We start from the raw sequence: 17,509 nt of genomic DNA on the forward strand, positions 1-17,509 counted from the left end.
ATTTTGCATACCAAGATTCTTTCTATTAAGGAATAATGACTCTTACATTGTAGTCAAACTGAAAGGAAGAATAACAACTCACATTTTTGTAGCCCTCTAATTTTTGCAAAGTGCTTTCCTTTCCACAACTGTGAGAATAGTAATTTAAGTATTATTATCATTTCCATTTTACAGATGAGAAAACTGAGTTAACACAGCTGACAAATTTTGGAGCTCAAACAAGTTAGCTGCTGTCTCTCAATCCCATCTTCTTTGCAGCACACCACATTGCCCTTTAATCATCAAAGAATGACAAGGACCTCACATTCTTAATATGGTCAATTCTTAATCTTGTATGATAATGTAAATAGGTATTATTGATAACATGAAAATGGATAATTCACAAATCTTATATTTAGTTTTGGATTACACAAGAAGATAGTCATTGATTTGCCTTAAAATGTTTACAAAAGGACCTAACAGGAAGATTGTAGATAGGAACCTGGTTTGTGGTTGTGGATGCAATTAATTTTTAATAACTCATAAAAATGTACCACAAAGTATTGAATATCATATAAAAGTTAAAGATTGTCTTCTGAGGCCTTTTTAAAAGACCATCTCTCTTCATGTTAAGATCTTTGGGAAAATTCCATAAAGGGACAGTATATGTTTCATAGAGGAACTAAAATGTGAAATGAGTAGATTAATTTAAAACTGCTTGCTCATCAAGGATACACTTGAGTCTTTTATGTATTGATTGATTCAGAGAAAATCTACATTATAAACACAAAAAATGGGCTCCTAATTGAAAATCACATGGTTATTATTGTTGTTGTGTGTCCTTCCCCCACTCCCAGTGGAAGGAAAATGTGATTAGTAAACCTAGAGAGTTTAAGCAGTTCACTCCTATTAAGAGAACATCTGTATTAAATTATACCTTTGATTCAGTCTCATATGGAAACATTGAATATTATTTCAATAACTGGAAAAGTACTTGGCTTTATGCCCACCCTTCCTCCCAATGGATTTTTTCTCTTGACTTCCTTATTTCTGCTAATCACATCACTATTCTTCTAATCATCTAGTCTTGAAGACTTGGCACCATCTTTGACTCTTCTCTCTTCTTCACCTTTCACATCCAATCAGTCACTAAGTATGATTGTTTGTTGGGGATATGGAAGAGGAGAATACTGCTTCAGGCAAAGTAATTGGACTAGATGGCCTCAGTGGTCTGTTTCAACTTCAGAATGCTCTGATTCTGACATTCCTGTTCTTGAACTGTCTTTCAACGACACATTTTTCTGTGCAGAGAATACGGATTTATTTAGATATTGATGTCCTCATGCAGATGATCTCTTTTTAGATAACTCATAAACTTGAAAAATCAAGTATTAAAGTGATTTTTTTTAATTGGAAGGTAATCATGGTGGCCATATTCCATCATCCATGTGTGTTGGAGAAAGGGGAGGAAAAGGGCAATCATGAGCACTGATCTCTGAGGAGATTTCATGCCTTAAAACTGCGGTGATGAGAAATACTATAAGCCAGGATAAATGCTCTGCTTATCCCACAAAAGATAGATCTGAGTAATGAATTGTCTGTTAACCAGGCTAGAGAAAATGGACTGGAGATCCAGATGGAGCTGATCCTGGGGAAGAGATTGGTCTAGAGGACATTCAACCAAAAATATCTTGGATACATTTTCCCTGAAGGCTACCTCCAGATATGTGGTAGGCAACAGTCAAAGACAACTAACTATAGAAAAACAAAGAAACATAATTTTTAATAGGAAACAGGGTTCTAGAGGGTTGTGAAGAAACAAAGGTTTGTGATGATTTTTTAAATTTATTTTTATTTACCTGAGGTGAATTTGAAAGTTTATTTCATCAAAAACCCCATCACATATTTTGTTTTTAAAGTGCCCTTGATATAAAAGCCCACTCCACATAAGTATCTCTCCTCTTAGAAGCTTTAACATACCAAGAAGATTCATTTTAGGCATTCATAGAGATTGGTGTTCATTTTGGAATAACCTAAAACAGAGATACATTGGGTGCCCATAACATTTTGGAGTTTAATGAACAGCAGATTCACCTTGGAGTCTATCCTAAGGAGTCTACTACTACAAGTATCAAAAAAGAGCTCCTTATCACAGTGGGCCCCACCTCCCCCTATCCAAAGCTCAGTATTCAATCTGAGTTATAATGAGGCTATAAGCATTAAGACTGAAGATATTCAGCAGTCAGATATTCCCCAAATGTATAATCCCTATTTTCAAATATGTAAAGGATACCTATCTTTTGTGACCTTTGGGAGTTCAATTATCTTTGATGACTTTCTCCTAGAAATCATCTAAATCCAGCAAAAAGGATATGGAAGATTTAAATAAAGTAGGAGTTTATACTGACGTATTTTTATCTTCTTAATGAAGCAGATAAGTTAAAAACCAAATCTTGGCAATTAAACATTGAAGAGGTAGGGTTAGGGGGGAATTCATTAACTGAACGATAGAACTACATGTTCTATTGATGAAAAAATGTAGCAGCTTTCATTTTCGAAGTGTGATATTTTACATAATTTATTTGAGGAACATATACCATTAATTTTTTTAAAAAAATAAGCATATAGGACAGCTAGGTAGTATAATAGATAGAGTGTTGAGCCTGGAGTCAAGAAGACGTGAGTTGGAATCTGGCCTCAGATACTTCCTATCCATGTGACCCTGGCAAGGCACTTAACCTCTGTTTGCCTCAGTTTCCTCATCTGCAAAATGAAGATAATAATAGCACTACTTTCCAGAGTCATTGTGAGGACCTAATGAGACAATTGTAAAGGGCTTAGCACAGTGCCTGAAACAAAGTAAACCCTACATAAATGTTAGCTATCATCATCATTATTATGATTCCACTACTCCTCACTCATTATGATTTTTAAAGGAAAAAAAAAGTCACAAAATGATTGTTAAGCTTTACTGAAACATTGCAGAGTCAAGTAATTTATCAAAAAACAATGATGACATTTTGAAGAGTAGATAAAGTTCAGACATTATTCTTTTGCTGCATTATCTAGGCAATTGCTTGAGTTGTGCATACCTCAAATGTCAGACACATTAGTCAGAATTTCCCATAAATGAGAGCAAAAGGTTCTATTAACCAATGAGCCTCATAGTCACTTACGCTTTGAGTTTCTGTGCAAACTTCGAAATTGTTCATTATCCCTTTAGTCAAATTCAGATTTATGACCAAGTCAACAGGCCATTATATTCACAGCAATTTTGCATACAGAAAACTCATGTCTATTCTGCTGACACAAATAAGAAAGATTATAGGAGCTAAAGTGCAGAAGTGAAATAGAGTGGCCTTCAATTTTTCACTTAGAATCTCACATAAACTGTTGGTCTGAATGAACACATTTTAATGGTTATGTTAGCTAGAAGCGCAGCAGAGGAGCATTAGCAAATCGGCAGTACTATTTAGAATAAAAGTTCTTAACCTGGTATCTATGGGATTCTTGGATAGATTTCAAAGGATGTGAACTAGGATGGAGGAAAAAAAGACAACTCGTACCTTTTTTTTTTTAATTTTCACTAATGTTTATCTTAAATTTGGCTTTTCCTTCAATTATGAAAATAGCTAATAATATGTGAGGGTCTATAAGTCCATCAGACTGCCAAAAGAGCTATAATGTACACCCATGCACGTATGTACAAACATACACACACACACAAAATTAAAAATTCCTGATTTTTAATGTAGTTCTGAAGGCTAGAAGATTATTTAGTTAAATGGGGTTTGGTTTCTGAGCCATATTGAAGTATATTTTCTGAGATGGAGTATCAATTGTATAAAAGTTCCCAAACTCTCCCAACTTCAGTATTTAGCTCTAATGTGCATTTTTCATTATTTGGGAGTGGGGAACCTGCCGCCTCAAGGCCACAAGTGGCCCTCTAGTTTCTCAAGTGCAGCCCTTTAACTGAATCCAAACTTCACAAAACAAATTCTCTTAATAGAAGGATTTGTTCTGTAAAACTTGGATTCAGTCAAAAGTCTGCACCAAAGGACCTAGAAGGTCATATGTTGTCTTGAGGCCACAGGTTTTCCCCATCCTTGACTGGAATTTAGAATTTTTCTGCCGGAATGAAGGAACATTTTTTTGTAAATTTTATTATTTATTTTAAACTTAAATGCAAAATGAGAAGAGGGTAAAAAAAAAAAACATTGCCATGTACATAGCAGAACATGAGAGGATTCAATATAAAATAATAAATTTCCATTTCAAAAAAATCCTGTATAATAAATACTACACATTGTTTCCAAAGCTGCCTAGCTTTTCTTTGCCTACTTGCAGGTTTTCTTTTGTTTTCTGCTGTGCAATTTTTACTTTATTTTTTCCCCTCCCTCTCTCCCTACCCCCTCTACTGTCACCTTAAAGAAGGCTGCAATTAAGCATGGATATATATATACACACAGAAACAGATATCTATAAACATACACATATATACACATATATGTATGCTTATTTCCACTTGTCATCTGTTTCTCTGAAGTAGATAGCATCTTCCTTCATAAGTCCAAGTCTTCCCATGTTTTTCTAAATCAGCCAGCTTCATTTCCTACCCCACAGCAATATTCCAACTCTATCACATCCTATCTGAAAGATTGTCTATGAAAGTTTTTTCCCCCAATTTTCTGTGTTCATTTTATTCTTCGCTACACAGGTTTTATTTATACAAGAAAATATTAATTCAAAATAATCAAAATTATTCATTTTATACTTCAACAATACTCTAACCATATAATATAGTTTAAGGGCTGATACTGCTGAATCTACTTCCTTTATATTTTTCTCCTGGTTTCTTTGAAGTCCCTGACCTTTCATTTTTCCATATGAACTTTGCTATTACTTTTTCTAACTTAGTAAGGTAATTTTTTAGTAATTTCATTAGGATGGTATTGAATAAATAGATTAGTCATATAAAATTGTCATTTTAAAAAATATATGATTTTACTTATCCTTGAACAATAAATATTGCTTCAATTATTTAGATCCGACTGAATGAAGTAACCTTAAAAGTTGCTCCTTTATTATCATTTCCTAGTATGTCACTCTGATTTTCTTTAGGAAACACTGTAGTGTTTCACTACAGTAATACACATACTACAGTAATACAGGAACAGGAATAGTAAATGAGACAATTTCTGTTTGAGCAGGAGTTAGGGTCTGGTTGCCTTGGAACCTTGTTTCCATTATATATGTGCAAGTTGTCTTCTTTTTTTTTTTTAATAATCAGCATTCGTTATTCAGTGAAGGCTTAATAGAAGTCAGGTAATGCTCCTTTAGAGGAAAACAAAGCAAAGGAATGTTAAATCCTGTTTTTTGATAGGCTGTAGTGAAGAGAGATCAGAAGATGCCATGGAACTTCTCTCTGAGTCTGGTTTGTCAGGCCACATTATAAGAATGTATACTTTCAGTATACTACTGAACATGAAGTCAAAGGAACAGAATCCTGAATCTGCCACCTAGTACCTAGGTAACCTTGGGAATATCACCTTTAGGCTTTATTTCCTTATCTGTAACAAAATGTAGTTAAAGTAGAAGACCTCTAGGGTCCCTTCTTGCTACAAATCTCTTTCTTTTGTTCTTTCTCTCTGTCTCTGTCTCTCTAATGGTATAGAGAAGTGGCCTTGGAGTTAGCAGATGTGAGTTCAAATCCCAGCTCTGACACTTATAAGACCTGGGTGACCAGGGGTATATCACTTACTCCTCTAAGCTTCAGTATCCTTATCTGCTCAACAGAAATGACAGGTCACAGGTCAACTCCTAGAAACTGCTTTGTGAATTTTAGTGTTCTCATTAGCACAATCCAATTCATTAAGCATCTCTTAGGTGGCTACTCTATGGTGTTCATTGCACTAAGATATATAGTAGGGATACAAAAGACAAAATGAAAAACTTCTGTTGTATCGGGATACTTGAATTCTTCTGTGTTGTAATATATAATACATGTGCACATCGTATATATGTGTGTGTGTGTGTATTGGATATAGATATGCATGTGTTCTACATGTAGTGTTAAATCATGTATGTATGCACATTGTGTTGTATATAGATATAAACACATGTATGTATATATACTTATATCTTTATATAAGTACCTTGATGCTTTATATAATATATGCAGATATATAGATATATACTTACCTCTTAATATAAGCTTCTTGATGAAGTGGTTGTTATCATCATCATCACCATCACAGAGAACAATTAAATAGCACCAATTATGTGCCAAGTACCATGCAAAGTGCTTTACAAATATCATCTTATTTGATCTTCACAACAACTTTGTTGCCTCATTTTGCAGGTGAGGAAATTGAGGCAAACAAAAAGAAGTCGAATGGCTTTCCCAGAGTCACACAGCTAGGAAGTATGTGAGGCCAGATTTGAACTTAGGTCTTCCTGACTCCAGTCCTACCACTCTATCAATTATCAACTGTACCAACTAGTATGTAAGTATGTATGTATGTAGTATGTATGCATTTATCACATATATACAATTTGTGCATATATGCATATGCATATATATGTGTGTTTGTATATGTGCATATAGAAATATATTTCTATATACACATTATGCATATGTAGCAGCTAGGTATATATTCACATATAGCTGCTATAATGTGTATATAATATAATCATGCTTGTGTATTCTATAATACACAATATACATGTACATCTAGTATATGTATACATAAAACCATCGTGTGTATGTAGATATGTATGCATGCATGCACACCGTTGAACACGTGTTATATTTTTCTGCATAAATATATGTATACATGTATATGTACCTAGCTAGTATATGTTTATATGTGCGTGTAAATTCATGTGTCTGTATGCATATGTGTATCCACACAGTTGCAAGTATATGTGTGTGTGTTTATACACAAATGAATATATGCCCAAATAGTATATTCCATATATATGGAGGGAAAGATCAAGTTGCTATAATATGCCAGGAGATCCCTAAATGGAAGAGGGAGGAAACATTGCTTCTGTAGGTGTCTTTCCTACTCAAGACTAAAGGACCAGGTTCATTGGTAGTCTGTAACAAAGCATGCAAGCATTCCCCATCTTTATGAGTGTGACAAGTGCTTTGGAGAAACATCATTACTCACCAGGTAAGTTACTAGAAGCTAACTTTCTGGTCTTGCTTTCATCTAGTCATAACCTTGGATGCATTGTAAATGTAGAGAAGTGATTCCTCTGTACTTCAAAGAACATTGGGTAAAGGGAAAAGCAAACATCAAATTGCTATTAGAGATCAAGAAAGAAACCTGTGAACTGTTTCTGTTGCATCAGAATACTGTCAAGTAATGCACAGATAGAGCAAAAAGAAACAATTGAATCTAAAGGACAAGCACATTCTGCAGAATGCCATTTGGACTCAGGCTCCAGATTAATGCAAAGGTCAACATAGCAGTAGTGGTATCCAAACTTTTAGATGTCTATGGAACAAACCACCAGGTGTTCTATCTGACTCCTTTGGTAGTTTTCTTCATATAATCTCAAGGCTATTAGTATTAACTCCAAAGCAATATATTTTTTTGAGTGTAAGGTTGTTATAATGCCAACTAGGTCCTTAAGTGTGTCCTTTTGATTGAGTCCAAGTTTTACAGAACAAATCATTTTATTAAATGGACTTGTTCTGTGAAATTTGGATTCAGTCAAAGGGACTTGAGGACCCAAAGGGCCAAATGTGGCCTCAAAGCTGCAGGTTCCCCACTCCTGGATAATGATAAGGCAATAATCAATATCAGTAGAGATATACTTTCATAAGACACAGCCATGATGGCTGCCATTTCTATTCCTCTCTTTTCTGTTGTAGCTGAGGTAGTATAGGGAGTGTGTATGAAATGGGAAAGGGAAAGGCCTTGGTCAGATGCTTTATTCATCCAGTACTTCTCTCTTCTTTGGCTAATCCCCTTGAGCCACACTATAAAATTGCACTTGGATGGTCAAATGTGTGGAAATACACAGAAACATGAAACATACCTCAGAACATTCATCTGACTTGAAAAAAAAACTGTCACAGGGAGTTACAGAGAACTTAGAAATATGAAAGGGAGCCAAGATTACCATGATCTCATATCTCACTTACGTTAATCATTCCTTCCAAGTCTCATTCACATTCACACCAGTTGATCCATTCAGCATAGAATCACACAGGGCAGTCTAATGAGACCGTCCTTCTTCACCTCAGCTAAAACAGGGTCTTAAAATATATCATCCCTGCATATTGCTGGTACTGTGGATTAATAGTTTCCTCCAAAATATAGGAATTAATTCATTATGTATGTATATTAGACTAGATGTGTATAAAGTAGATGAGAAAGGCTTGTTAAATAGCCTCTTTAGGGGCAGCTAGGGGGTGCAGTAGATAGAGCACTGGTCCTGGAGTCAACATTTACTAGCTGTGGAACCCTGAGCAAGTCACTTAACCCAAATTACCTTGCAAAAAAAACAAACAGGAAAAAAAAAAACCAGCCTCTTTGTATTCAAAGGAGAAAAGAAATGAGAAGAGAAGCCATTGGGACAGACTTCAGGCTCAACTATCATTAGCCTGTACCTGCCTGGTTTGTCAGTCCGGTGGATGGGAAGCATATTATGGCAGCTCAGGGAAGGTTAATCAGCTATCATCAGTTTGGCCCGGGTTTACTCTGCAAGGCAGGGAGAATAGTCTCACAGGGTAAGCAGTCAGCATTAATACTAAAGGGGCTAAAGGCAACCCAGCATCGAGGGTCACAATCTGAGGTCAGATTATCTGGGAGCATAATGAAGGGGAGACAATTGAAGAAGTTAACATGAGACAAACAGGAAGACATACAGCTAGGATTATCAGGAAGGTAGGCTAACTGAGGTGAGTCTGGGCTACCGTGATGAAACTGACTTTGATTGACTCATCTCTTATGGGGACTGACCATTCTGGGACAAGTTTTGCATTCTTGTTAGGATTCTAGGATGACCTTGACAATGAACTCTTTCTGACCAGTAAATACTATTAAGGAGTTACAGGCTTACATAGCTCTTGTTCTATTTCAAGCTCATATCATGCAAAACACAAAGTGGTAAAGCATGGGATGAACCTGATGGGAAGCAGCAGATTAAATTAGTAGTCCACAGGGTGTTCTACTTTTTCTAATGGTTGAATTAGCTGGTCCATCATCCTCTGGGAAGGCCACTCAGTGAGGCTATTCTTAATGGCCATTCAGACTTGAGCCCCTGTGTCCACAGTCTCCTCCACCTAAATGAGTTGACTCTGTATTAGGATTCAACTTGAGCTACTCCAAAGATCAGCCTGAATGTTCTCCAACTACGCTTGGTAATGATTCATCACTGAGAATTCCATATGGGGAGTGGGACCCAGAAGAAATGAAAATATAAATAGCAATCAAGCAGAGTGCTAAAATTATGAGTAGAAGAATTAACTGAACTATGAAAATAGAATATGACCAGTTAGCATTAGCATTTAATAGGTGCTTGTTGACTAACTATAGATAGGAGGTCATATTTGTTTTCTTGGTAGTAATAATGAAAGTGTTATTATAGATGAATGGTTTATGAGTTCAGTTTGAACATCTTATAGGGATAATGTATAGCAGAAAGGTGCCTACCTATCTATGAAGGTTATTCAGAATACAGACCAGAAATGCAAGATGAACTGGGAAACATAGACATAGCATGGTTCCATAGAAAGAGCACTGATTCTGGATTCAGAGGATCTGGCTTCGAATCCTACTTCTGGTATGTAATACTTTTGTAATCTTGAGTAAGACAATAAACTTCTACGCACGTTTCCTCAACCATAAAATGAGGGTGTTGGATTAGATGACCACACAGGTCTCTTCTAGCTCTTTTCCTTTGATCCTAAGGAGAGAGGTTGTTATGGACTCATGATACTTATATATGTATATATATACATATTTATGTATGTGTGTGCATGCTTATTGCTATATAAATTATTCTCCTGTTTCTGCTCATTTCATTCTTTATCAGTTTATAAAAATCTTCAAAATGTTCCTTTTATTATATTGATTTTAAAGTATAAATTATTTTTCTGGCTCTGCTCACTTTATTCTGTATCAGTTCTTGACTTTCTGAAATCACCTCTTTTCTCACTTATCCCATCACAGTCATATAATACGACTTATTCATCCATTTCTCAACTGTAGAGTATTTCCTTAGTTTTCAGTTGTTTTCCACCATAAAAAGAGTTCTTCAAATGTGTTTGTACCTATAGGACCTTTTCTTTCTTTCTTTGACCTCTTTTGATATAGACCTAGCAGAGATGTAGCTAGGACAAAGGGTATCCATTGTTGGGACCATTTTGTATATAATTTGTATATAATTCTAAATTGCTCTCTGAAATAGTTATACCCATTCATAAGTCCACCAACAGTGCATCAATGTGCCTCAGTTTGCTGAATTGTTGATTTTCCTCCAGAATTTACCACATCTGTCCCCTTCTCTCCACTCACATAACCAGCACCCTTGTTCATGCACTCGTTACCTCTCTTAAACTACTTCTATGACCTCCTTATTAGACTCCTGGCTACCAGTCTCACCACCCTCTAATCCACGCTCCAAATATTTGCCAAAATAATTTCCTTAAAACGCTAGTTTGATCTTATCACTCAATTTAACAACCTCCAGGGGTTCCCTATTGCTTCTAGCTGGAATAAACTAAAATACTCCCTGGCTTATATTTTTAAAAGTGGACAGCTTTTATATTTCTATTACTTTTATTTATGAATATATCCTACCCTGAACCAGTGAGCTATCCCTTGTGTTTCTCAAGAAAGCTCCAAATCCAGTGTCAGAAAGAAGTGGACATTTGATAGGAATCGTAGATCTCGGGTACCCTGAGGTTGATAGTGAGTGAGCCCTTTTCAAAAACTCTGCCTATTTCCCCCTGTTTGTTGATTTTGTGGTCTCTAGTCACTTTAAAGTGCCCAGGTTAGCAATGCATAAGGAGAATCTCTTTTGAAAGCCATAGGCTCTTAGAAAGACATGAGTGGGCCCAGAGCGCTCTGGAGTATACAGGTCCTTTAATGTCTTCAGCACCTTTGCAAACCTAGGACATTAGGATATTATTTTGGTACCGGAGTACATTTGTTACTCAATGGCCCAATTTCCTCCTTAAGTGGCTGCTGGAGAGTCACTCTTTGACCTTGCTGACAAACAGAGCTCTTTTCCAAGTAGCTGTTGGCAGCTACCAATTGACTACGACATTCTATTAATAGGAATAACTGTACCTCACCAACCTCTAAAGTACATAGAAGCCCACAGAGGAAGGACTTCTTGTCAAATAAGGCTCCTATTATATGAAAGGTTTGAGGGAGCCATTTTATAAACAATTTTTTTTAGGCCTAGAATCTAAATATATTCCACTAAGCATAAACAAACACAGGTCAGAAGCAACAGGTAAAGCATCTTGGTGATAATGATAGCTAACACATATATAGTACCTTAAGTTTTCAAAGCAATTTACATACGTTATCTAATTTGATCCTCATGACTCCTGTGAAATAAGTGTTATTATTATCTCTAATTTGTAGATGAAAAAAATTGAGGTTCCCAGAAGTTAAATTACTTACTCAGGGTCACATTGTTTGCAAATGTCTGAGGAAGGACTTGAACTCTGGCCCCTTTGCCACCAAATTCAGCTCTTTTTCCAATATGCCACCTAGCTATCTCAACTTAATTCACCAAAACCTAAATTTTTTTTATGTTGACTGCTTACATTCTCTTACAATAATGGATGGAATATTTAAATACCTACTAAATTAATCTCTGATTGCCCCAATTATCTTCTCAAAATCATGATGAAACTTAAAGTATAGCAGTTCTAAAACTACCCATGGGTTAATTAGAAATAATAACCATAACATGTACCCAGCACCCAAGCTCTGGTCTTACATGGATGGGATTCAATTTTTGAAGGGAATTTTCCCCAAATAATATCTCTTTGTCTCATTTTGTACTCACCTAGAGTTTCCTCTGAGATCACCAGAACATGATTTATGTCATGTCTTCATATATTTGGGGCCAGGAATTTAGGGCCTAGGAAATCTCCCAGGACACATCAGTGATAACACCTGTAACTATCAGGTGCCTCTGTTCTAAGGCCACAATGATTGATCCACTCTTAGTTTTGCTGCACTTGGACTGAGTATTCAATTGATCCATTTTTTCATATACCTAGCACAAAGTGGTAGCTCTGACCCAAAGGGCCCAAAATAATCAGTTCATCCCCAATTAATCCATGACAGACCAAGCCAATCAATTTATCCATAATCAATGAAACCTTAGGATATATTTATCCTCTATGAGGTTTCAGTGATGTGTCCCAGTAGACCTCTCCAAATCTTCCCAAAAATATTTCCATTGGGTGTTTAAATACTCTCCAAGAAAGAAGCAATTGGGACAGCTAGGTGGTGCAGTGGATAGAGCTCTGGCCTTGGCGTCAGGAGGACCTGAGTTCAAATCCAACCTCAGACACTTGACACTTACTAGCTGTGTGACCCTGGGCAAGTCACTTAACCCTGATCACCTCACCAAAAAGAAAAAAAAACCAATCACAGTGCCAAATAAATGTTCTCCACTCTACAAAACATCCAGTTGAGGAGGTAATTCTTCTGGTCATCATAATATAAAACCGACTCTTGACTCTCAGTTTGTTGTTATTACAGATTGTTTCCTTTTAAATACTATGTATTTGATGAGGGAATAACAAGTCATGATATATGAATGTAATATGATAGAGTTTTATTTTAAGAGATGATGAATATGAGGAATTCAGAAAAAAAGATGGGAAAATGTATATGGACGCTCACAAATGAAGGAAGCAGAACCAGGAGGATAATTTTCAAGAGTATTACAATAATGTAAATTAAAATAATAGACTCCTCAGTTCTGATTAAATGCAAAAACCAATCCAGAGAACAGATGAAAAAAACAAATCTATCTTCTTTCAGTAGAGAGATTGAACCTCAAGGCACAAAATGTTGCAAATACTGTCAGATTCAGTCACTGTGTCTACTGGTTTTGCTTAACTTATTTTTTTTCTTTCTTACAAGGAGAGAGCAGTAGAGAAAAGTTATACAACAAAATAACTCTACATGAAATACAAAAGGACTAGTAAAATATTTAAAAAGTATATTGAGAAAGAGAAAATACTAATTGGAAATACATGATTAATCTTGCATAATTCTCTAGAGAAAAAATATAATTCAAAAGATAGAAAATTATTTAGTATTACCAGTGTTGGAGTTTGGCATTTCATAGATAAGATGCTGATTTCTTTTTGCCAAGGGCAATAACAAAAATGATTATTGCTTTCTAATATTTGAAGTGACTAACAACTAGATCAATTTACAGTATAATATCATAATTTACTGAAGACTGTGATTTTCTTTGCTACTAAGGCCTTCTTGCATAATTCAAAAGAGAAAGAATAAATAAAATGATGAGGCAAAGGATGTAATTTTCAACATCCCAATATGTTACATGGTAACAATTTGGCTAATAATCATAGATAATATCCTTTTAAACTAAGTTCTTATTTAAAATTAGATTGCCATATACAGTACATAGATCCTGAATCATGGAAGCCAAAGCTTTGAACAGATTTAGAAGTTGACTCAATTCAGTTAAATTCCCAAATTTCCACGAATATCAATAAATCCAAAAGGTACAATAATATGCTTGATCTAATTTGGGGTCATATTTCTCCAGCGGGTGTTTTAAAACTCATAATTAGACATTTGACCTTCAATGATTGAGATCTTCCTGCGAGTCATTTTTATTTTGTTTTGTTTTGTTTTGTTTTAAATCACTAAATGAGAATGAGCAATTTGGTGAAATTCACAACCAGATCTTCTGTCTGCCCTGATCCTTCTGTAGACTGTTCATCTCTGCCACCCTAATTGGTCCTGTTGCCCCCAAAAGAAGGTGGTCCTTAATGCTATATGTTGTGTTGTGCATTGAAATACATATATATTCCTGAAGCCAAAAGGATCCTTAAGTCCATGTATCTCCTCTTTTCTTCCTCCACCTTGATTTTGATTTAGATTTAATAAGCAGCTATGCAGGGCCTTCTGATTTGGACAGTTCAACAGATCCAGTTCCTCACAGACGCCTGGCATTCCATTTCTAAAACTCAGGACCAGAGAACTTCTTTTCACTTAAAGATTTAAATGTGTCGCCATGTGTATGTGGAGATGCCACTGAAGCACCTTTACCAAAACCTGGAGGGGATGGAATCAGTTTAAGTTGTTGGAGTAATAACTCCAAGTTTATCAATCAGCAAACATTTGTCAACAGCCTGCTATGTGCTAAGTACCTGTAAGCATTTTTCAAAATTGCCTGAAATCTAAAATTAGTCCATTGGACATAACCACCAATAGCTAGGAACCATGTTGGTATTCAGTGATGGATAGACTAAATATTTATTAAATTATCTCTGACTCCCCAAATTAATTACTTGAAATAATGATGAAACTTAAAATGTACTTCTAAGACTTTACTCATAGATGAGTTAGAAATAGCAATTACAAGATGTCACTTAGCACCCCAAACCCTGGGCTTACATAGATGCAGTTCAATTCTGGGAAGGTAGTACCCCCCAGATCATATCTCTGGCTTATTTTGCACCCACTCATCTCTTCTGAGATCCTCTGAATATAATTCATGTCTTGGTCTTCACTGATGTGGGGCTAGACATTTAGGGTCTAGGAAATCTCTTAGGCCACATGAATCATAGCACATGGAACTTCAAGGTAACTCAGCCTTCAAGCCACCATGATCAGCCTGCTCTTGGCTTTCCTGCTCTCTAGTCTGGGTTTAGTTCTGTCAGGATACCACCCTGAAAAGGACCAGCTCTATAAAGGACTCCTTTAATCATAGACTCAGTACAAAGGGGTAGTTCTAACCCAACCAACCTGAACCAATCAATTCATCCACAATTAGTGATGTTTAAGGATATATTTCCTTCCTCAATGAGGTCTCTATACCTTCAAAGAAGGTAGAAAGAAATTCACTTTACAACACACAAAATAATCCCTTTGAATTGCCCTATCAAATATAAATCATTAATTGAACTTATTTATCATAGTCATACACAAATCAGATAAAAATGATTAAATGCATGTAAAAACATCACTTGAATTTAGTTTTCATGACATTAAATTGAAATAATTTAAAAAGTCATAAACCAAAAAAGAGTGTTTTACTGTGCTTCCCCCAAAAGTCAGTGACACATTATTATGGTTCCTCCTTATCTCCATTGCAATTTCAGGACTACACTGAATGACTTTCACTTTTCTCCTTCTTAAACTACACTACCCAGGGCTTTTTAAACTTTTTTTTTCTACTTGTAACCCCTTTAGCACTTATTTTCTTTTTTTTTTTGAATTTTTAAAAAATTCTTTAATTTTTTTTTTTAATTTTTTTTCCACATTCTTTTGAGTTGAAAATTTTTCTCCCTTTTTCTCCCCCCCCCCCAAGACGGCACACAATCTGACATAGGCTTTACATTTACATACCCATTAAACATATTTTCACATTAGTGAAGTTGTAAGTAAAAATTAAAACCAATAGGAGGAACCATCAGAAAGGTGAAATAAAACTCAACAGAAGGTAAAAATAAGTGAGAGCGATTCGACTTCCATAGTTCTTTCTTTGGATGTGGACAGCATTTTCCATCCAGAGGCCTCTGGAGATGTCTTAGATCCTCGTAATGCTGAGAAGGTTCAGTTTAACATTCTTAGTCATTGCTTAACGTGGCTGCTATTGTGTACAAAGTCCTCTTGGTTCTGCTCACTTCACTCAGCATCAGACCATATAAGTCTTTCCAGGTTTTTCTGAAGTCAGCCTGTTCATCATTTCTTATAGCACAATAGTATTCCATTATATTCATATACCACAACTTGCTCAGCCCATTCCCAATTGATGGCATCCTCTCAATTTCCAATTCTTTGCCACCACAAAAAGAGCTGCTGAATATTTTTACATGTGGGTCCTTTTCCCAATTGTGTGATCTCTTTGGGATATAGCCCTAGAAGTGCTATTTCTGGATCAAAGGGTATGCACATTTTTGTAGCCCAGGCCTACTGAATTTTTAAAAGACACAAAAAACCCCTTGAGCTTGTTGAACTAAACTAGATGTAAGCTTTGCCACAAAAAATTGACATTTGACATCTATGCTCTAGAATTCTCACTATATTATTATAAGGGTGAGGGTCAATTGAATAAATCAATCAAATCACTCTTCTCCCACCTAAAAAAGTGCTAAAATGCTACAACCTAGTACATTAATAACATGAAAATGTGCCTCAAGGCTCTGTGGTAGGTTTGTGATTGACTTTTAATTGTTTCCTCTGTTCTTTATACTCTTTGAATCTACATATCACCTTTGGCTTTGGTTTTCAAATATCTATTAAGGATATCAAGAATATCTGGCGTGCTTTGGAGGCTTTTCTAGATTCCATTTCATATTTTTTCTTCTTGTTGCCTTTACTTGGGTAGTCAGTCAATCAACAAACATTTGTGAAATGCTTCCTGTGTGCCACACACTTTGCTAAGCCCTGGGGATGCAAAGGGAAAACCCCATAAAAACGGGCAAGTTGTCATTCAAATATTTTGCTGCGAGTATCTACTAGATATGTATGTAATATTTTAATATCTTTCAAGGGTTCTTTCAGTAGTTTTGTCAAGCCTCTCCTGCCATGATGATATTTAATGCCAATCCTTAGGAATATTCCTAGGGAGCTCTGCTTTTCCTCCTAATGTTATTACCATCCCAACATTCTAACATGTCGTGTCAGATGCAGAATTTTACATTCTCTGTCAAATATTATGGGAGAATACATTGGTTCATGATAGTTATAGCAGAAAGTAGATTTTAAAAATTATTCTGTTTTGGTACACTTGGTACCAAACTCTTAGTTGAATTTGTGCCATCATGTTCAAAAAGAGGTTTTGAAATTCCAATCTAAGTAGGCTGATCTCCTTTTCAAAATCATTCAAACCATCAGCGAAGTTTTCATTAAGTATAGATTTTCAGTGCCTTCAAGGTCTCTAGCTTTTCTCTCTTCAGATTTAAGTAACTCCTCAATTTTAAATCTTATTTCCTCTTATCTGAGTTTAAGAGTAAAATGATTTCTTGCTAATAATTTCTTGCTAATGTCATACAGTGGTTTACAACACATTTTTGTGTGGCTTGAAACAGATGATATCATTGACATGATGAAGGCAGGATGAAGCCCTTGCCTACAACTAGTTAGATTTTTTGATTTAGATAATTGCATTAGGGTTAGATTGCTGATCTATTCCAATGTTGTTATTATAATGCATAATAAAAGCATTCATGGGCAGCTAGGTGGCAAAGTGGATAGAACGCTAGGTCAGGAGGACTCCTCTTCCTGCATTCAAATCTGGCCTCAGACTAGTTGTGTGACTTTGGACAAGTTAC

Source organism: Phascolarctos cinereus, unplaced genomic scaffold (genome assembly GCF_003287225.1).
Source record: "Phascolarctos cinereus isolate Bilbo 61053 unplaced genomic scaffold, phaCin_HiC Scaffold_4;HRSCAF=312, whole genome shotgun sequence".
Taxonomy (NCBI): domain Eukaryota; kingdom Metazoa; phylum Chordata; class Mammalia; order Diprotodontia; family Phascolarctidae; genus Phascolarctos; species Phascolarctos cinereus.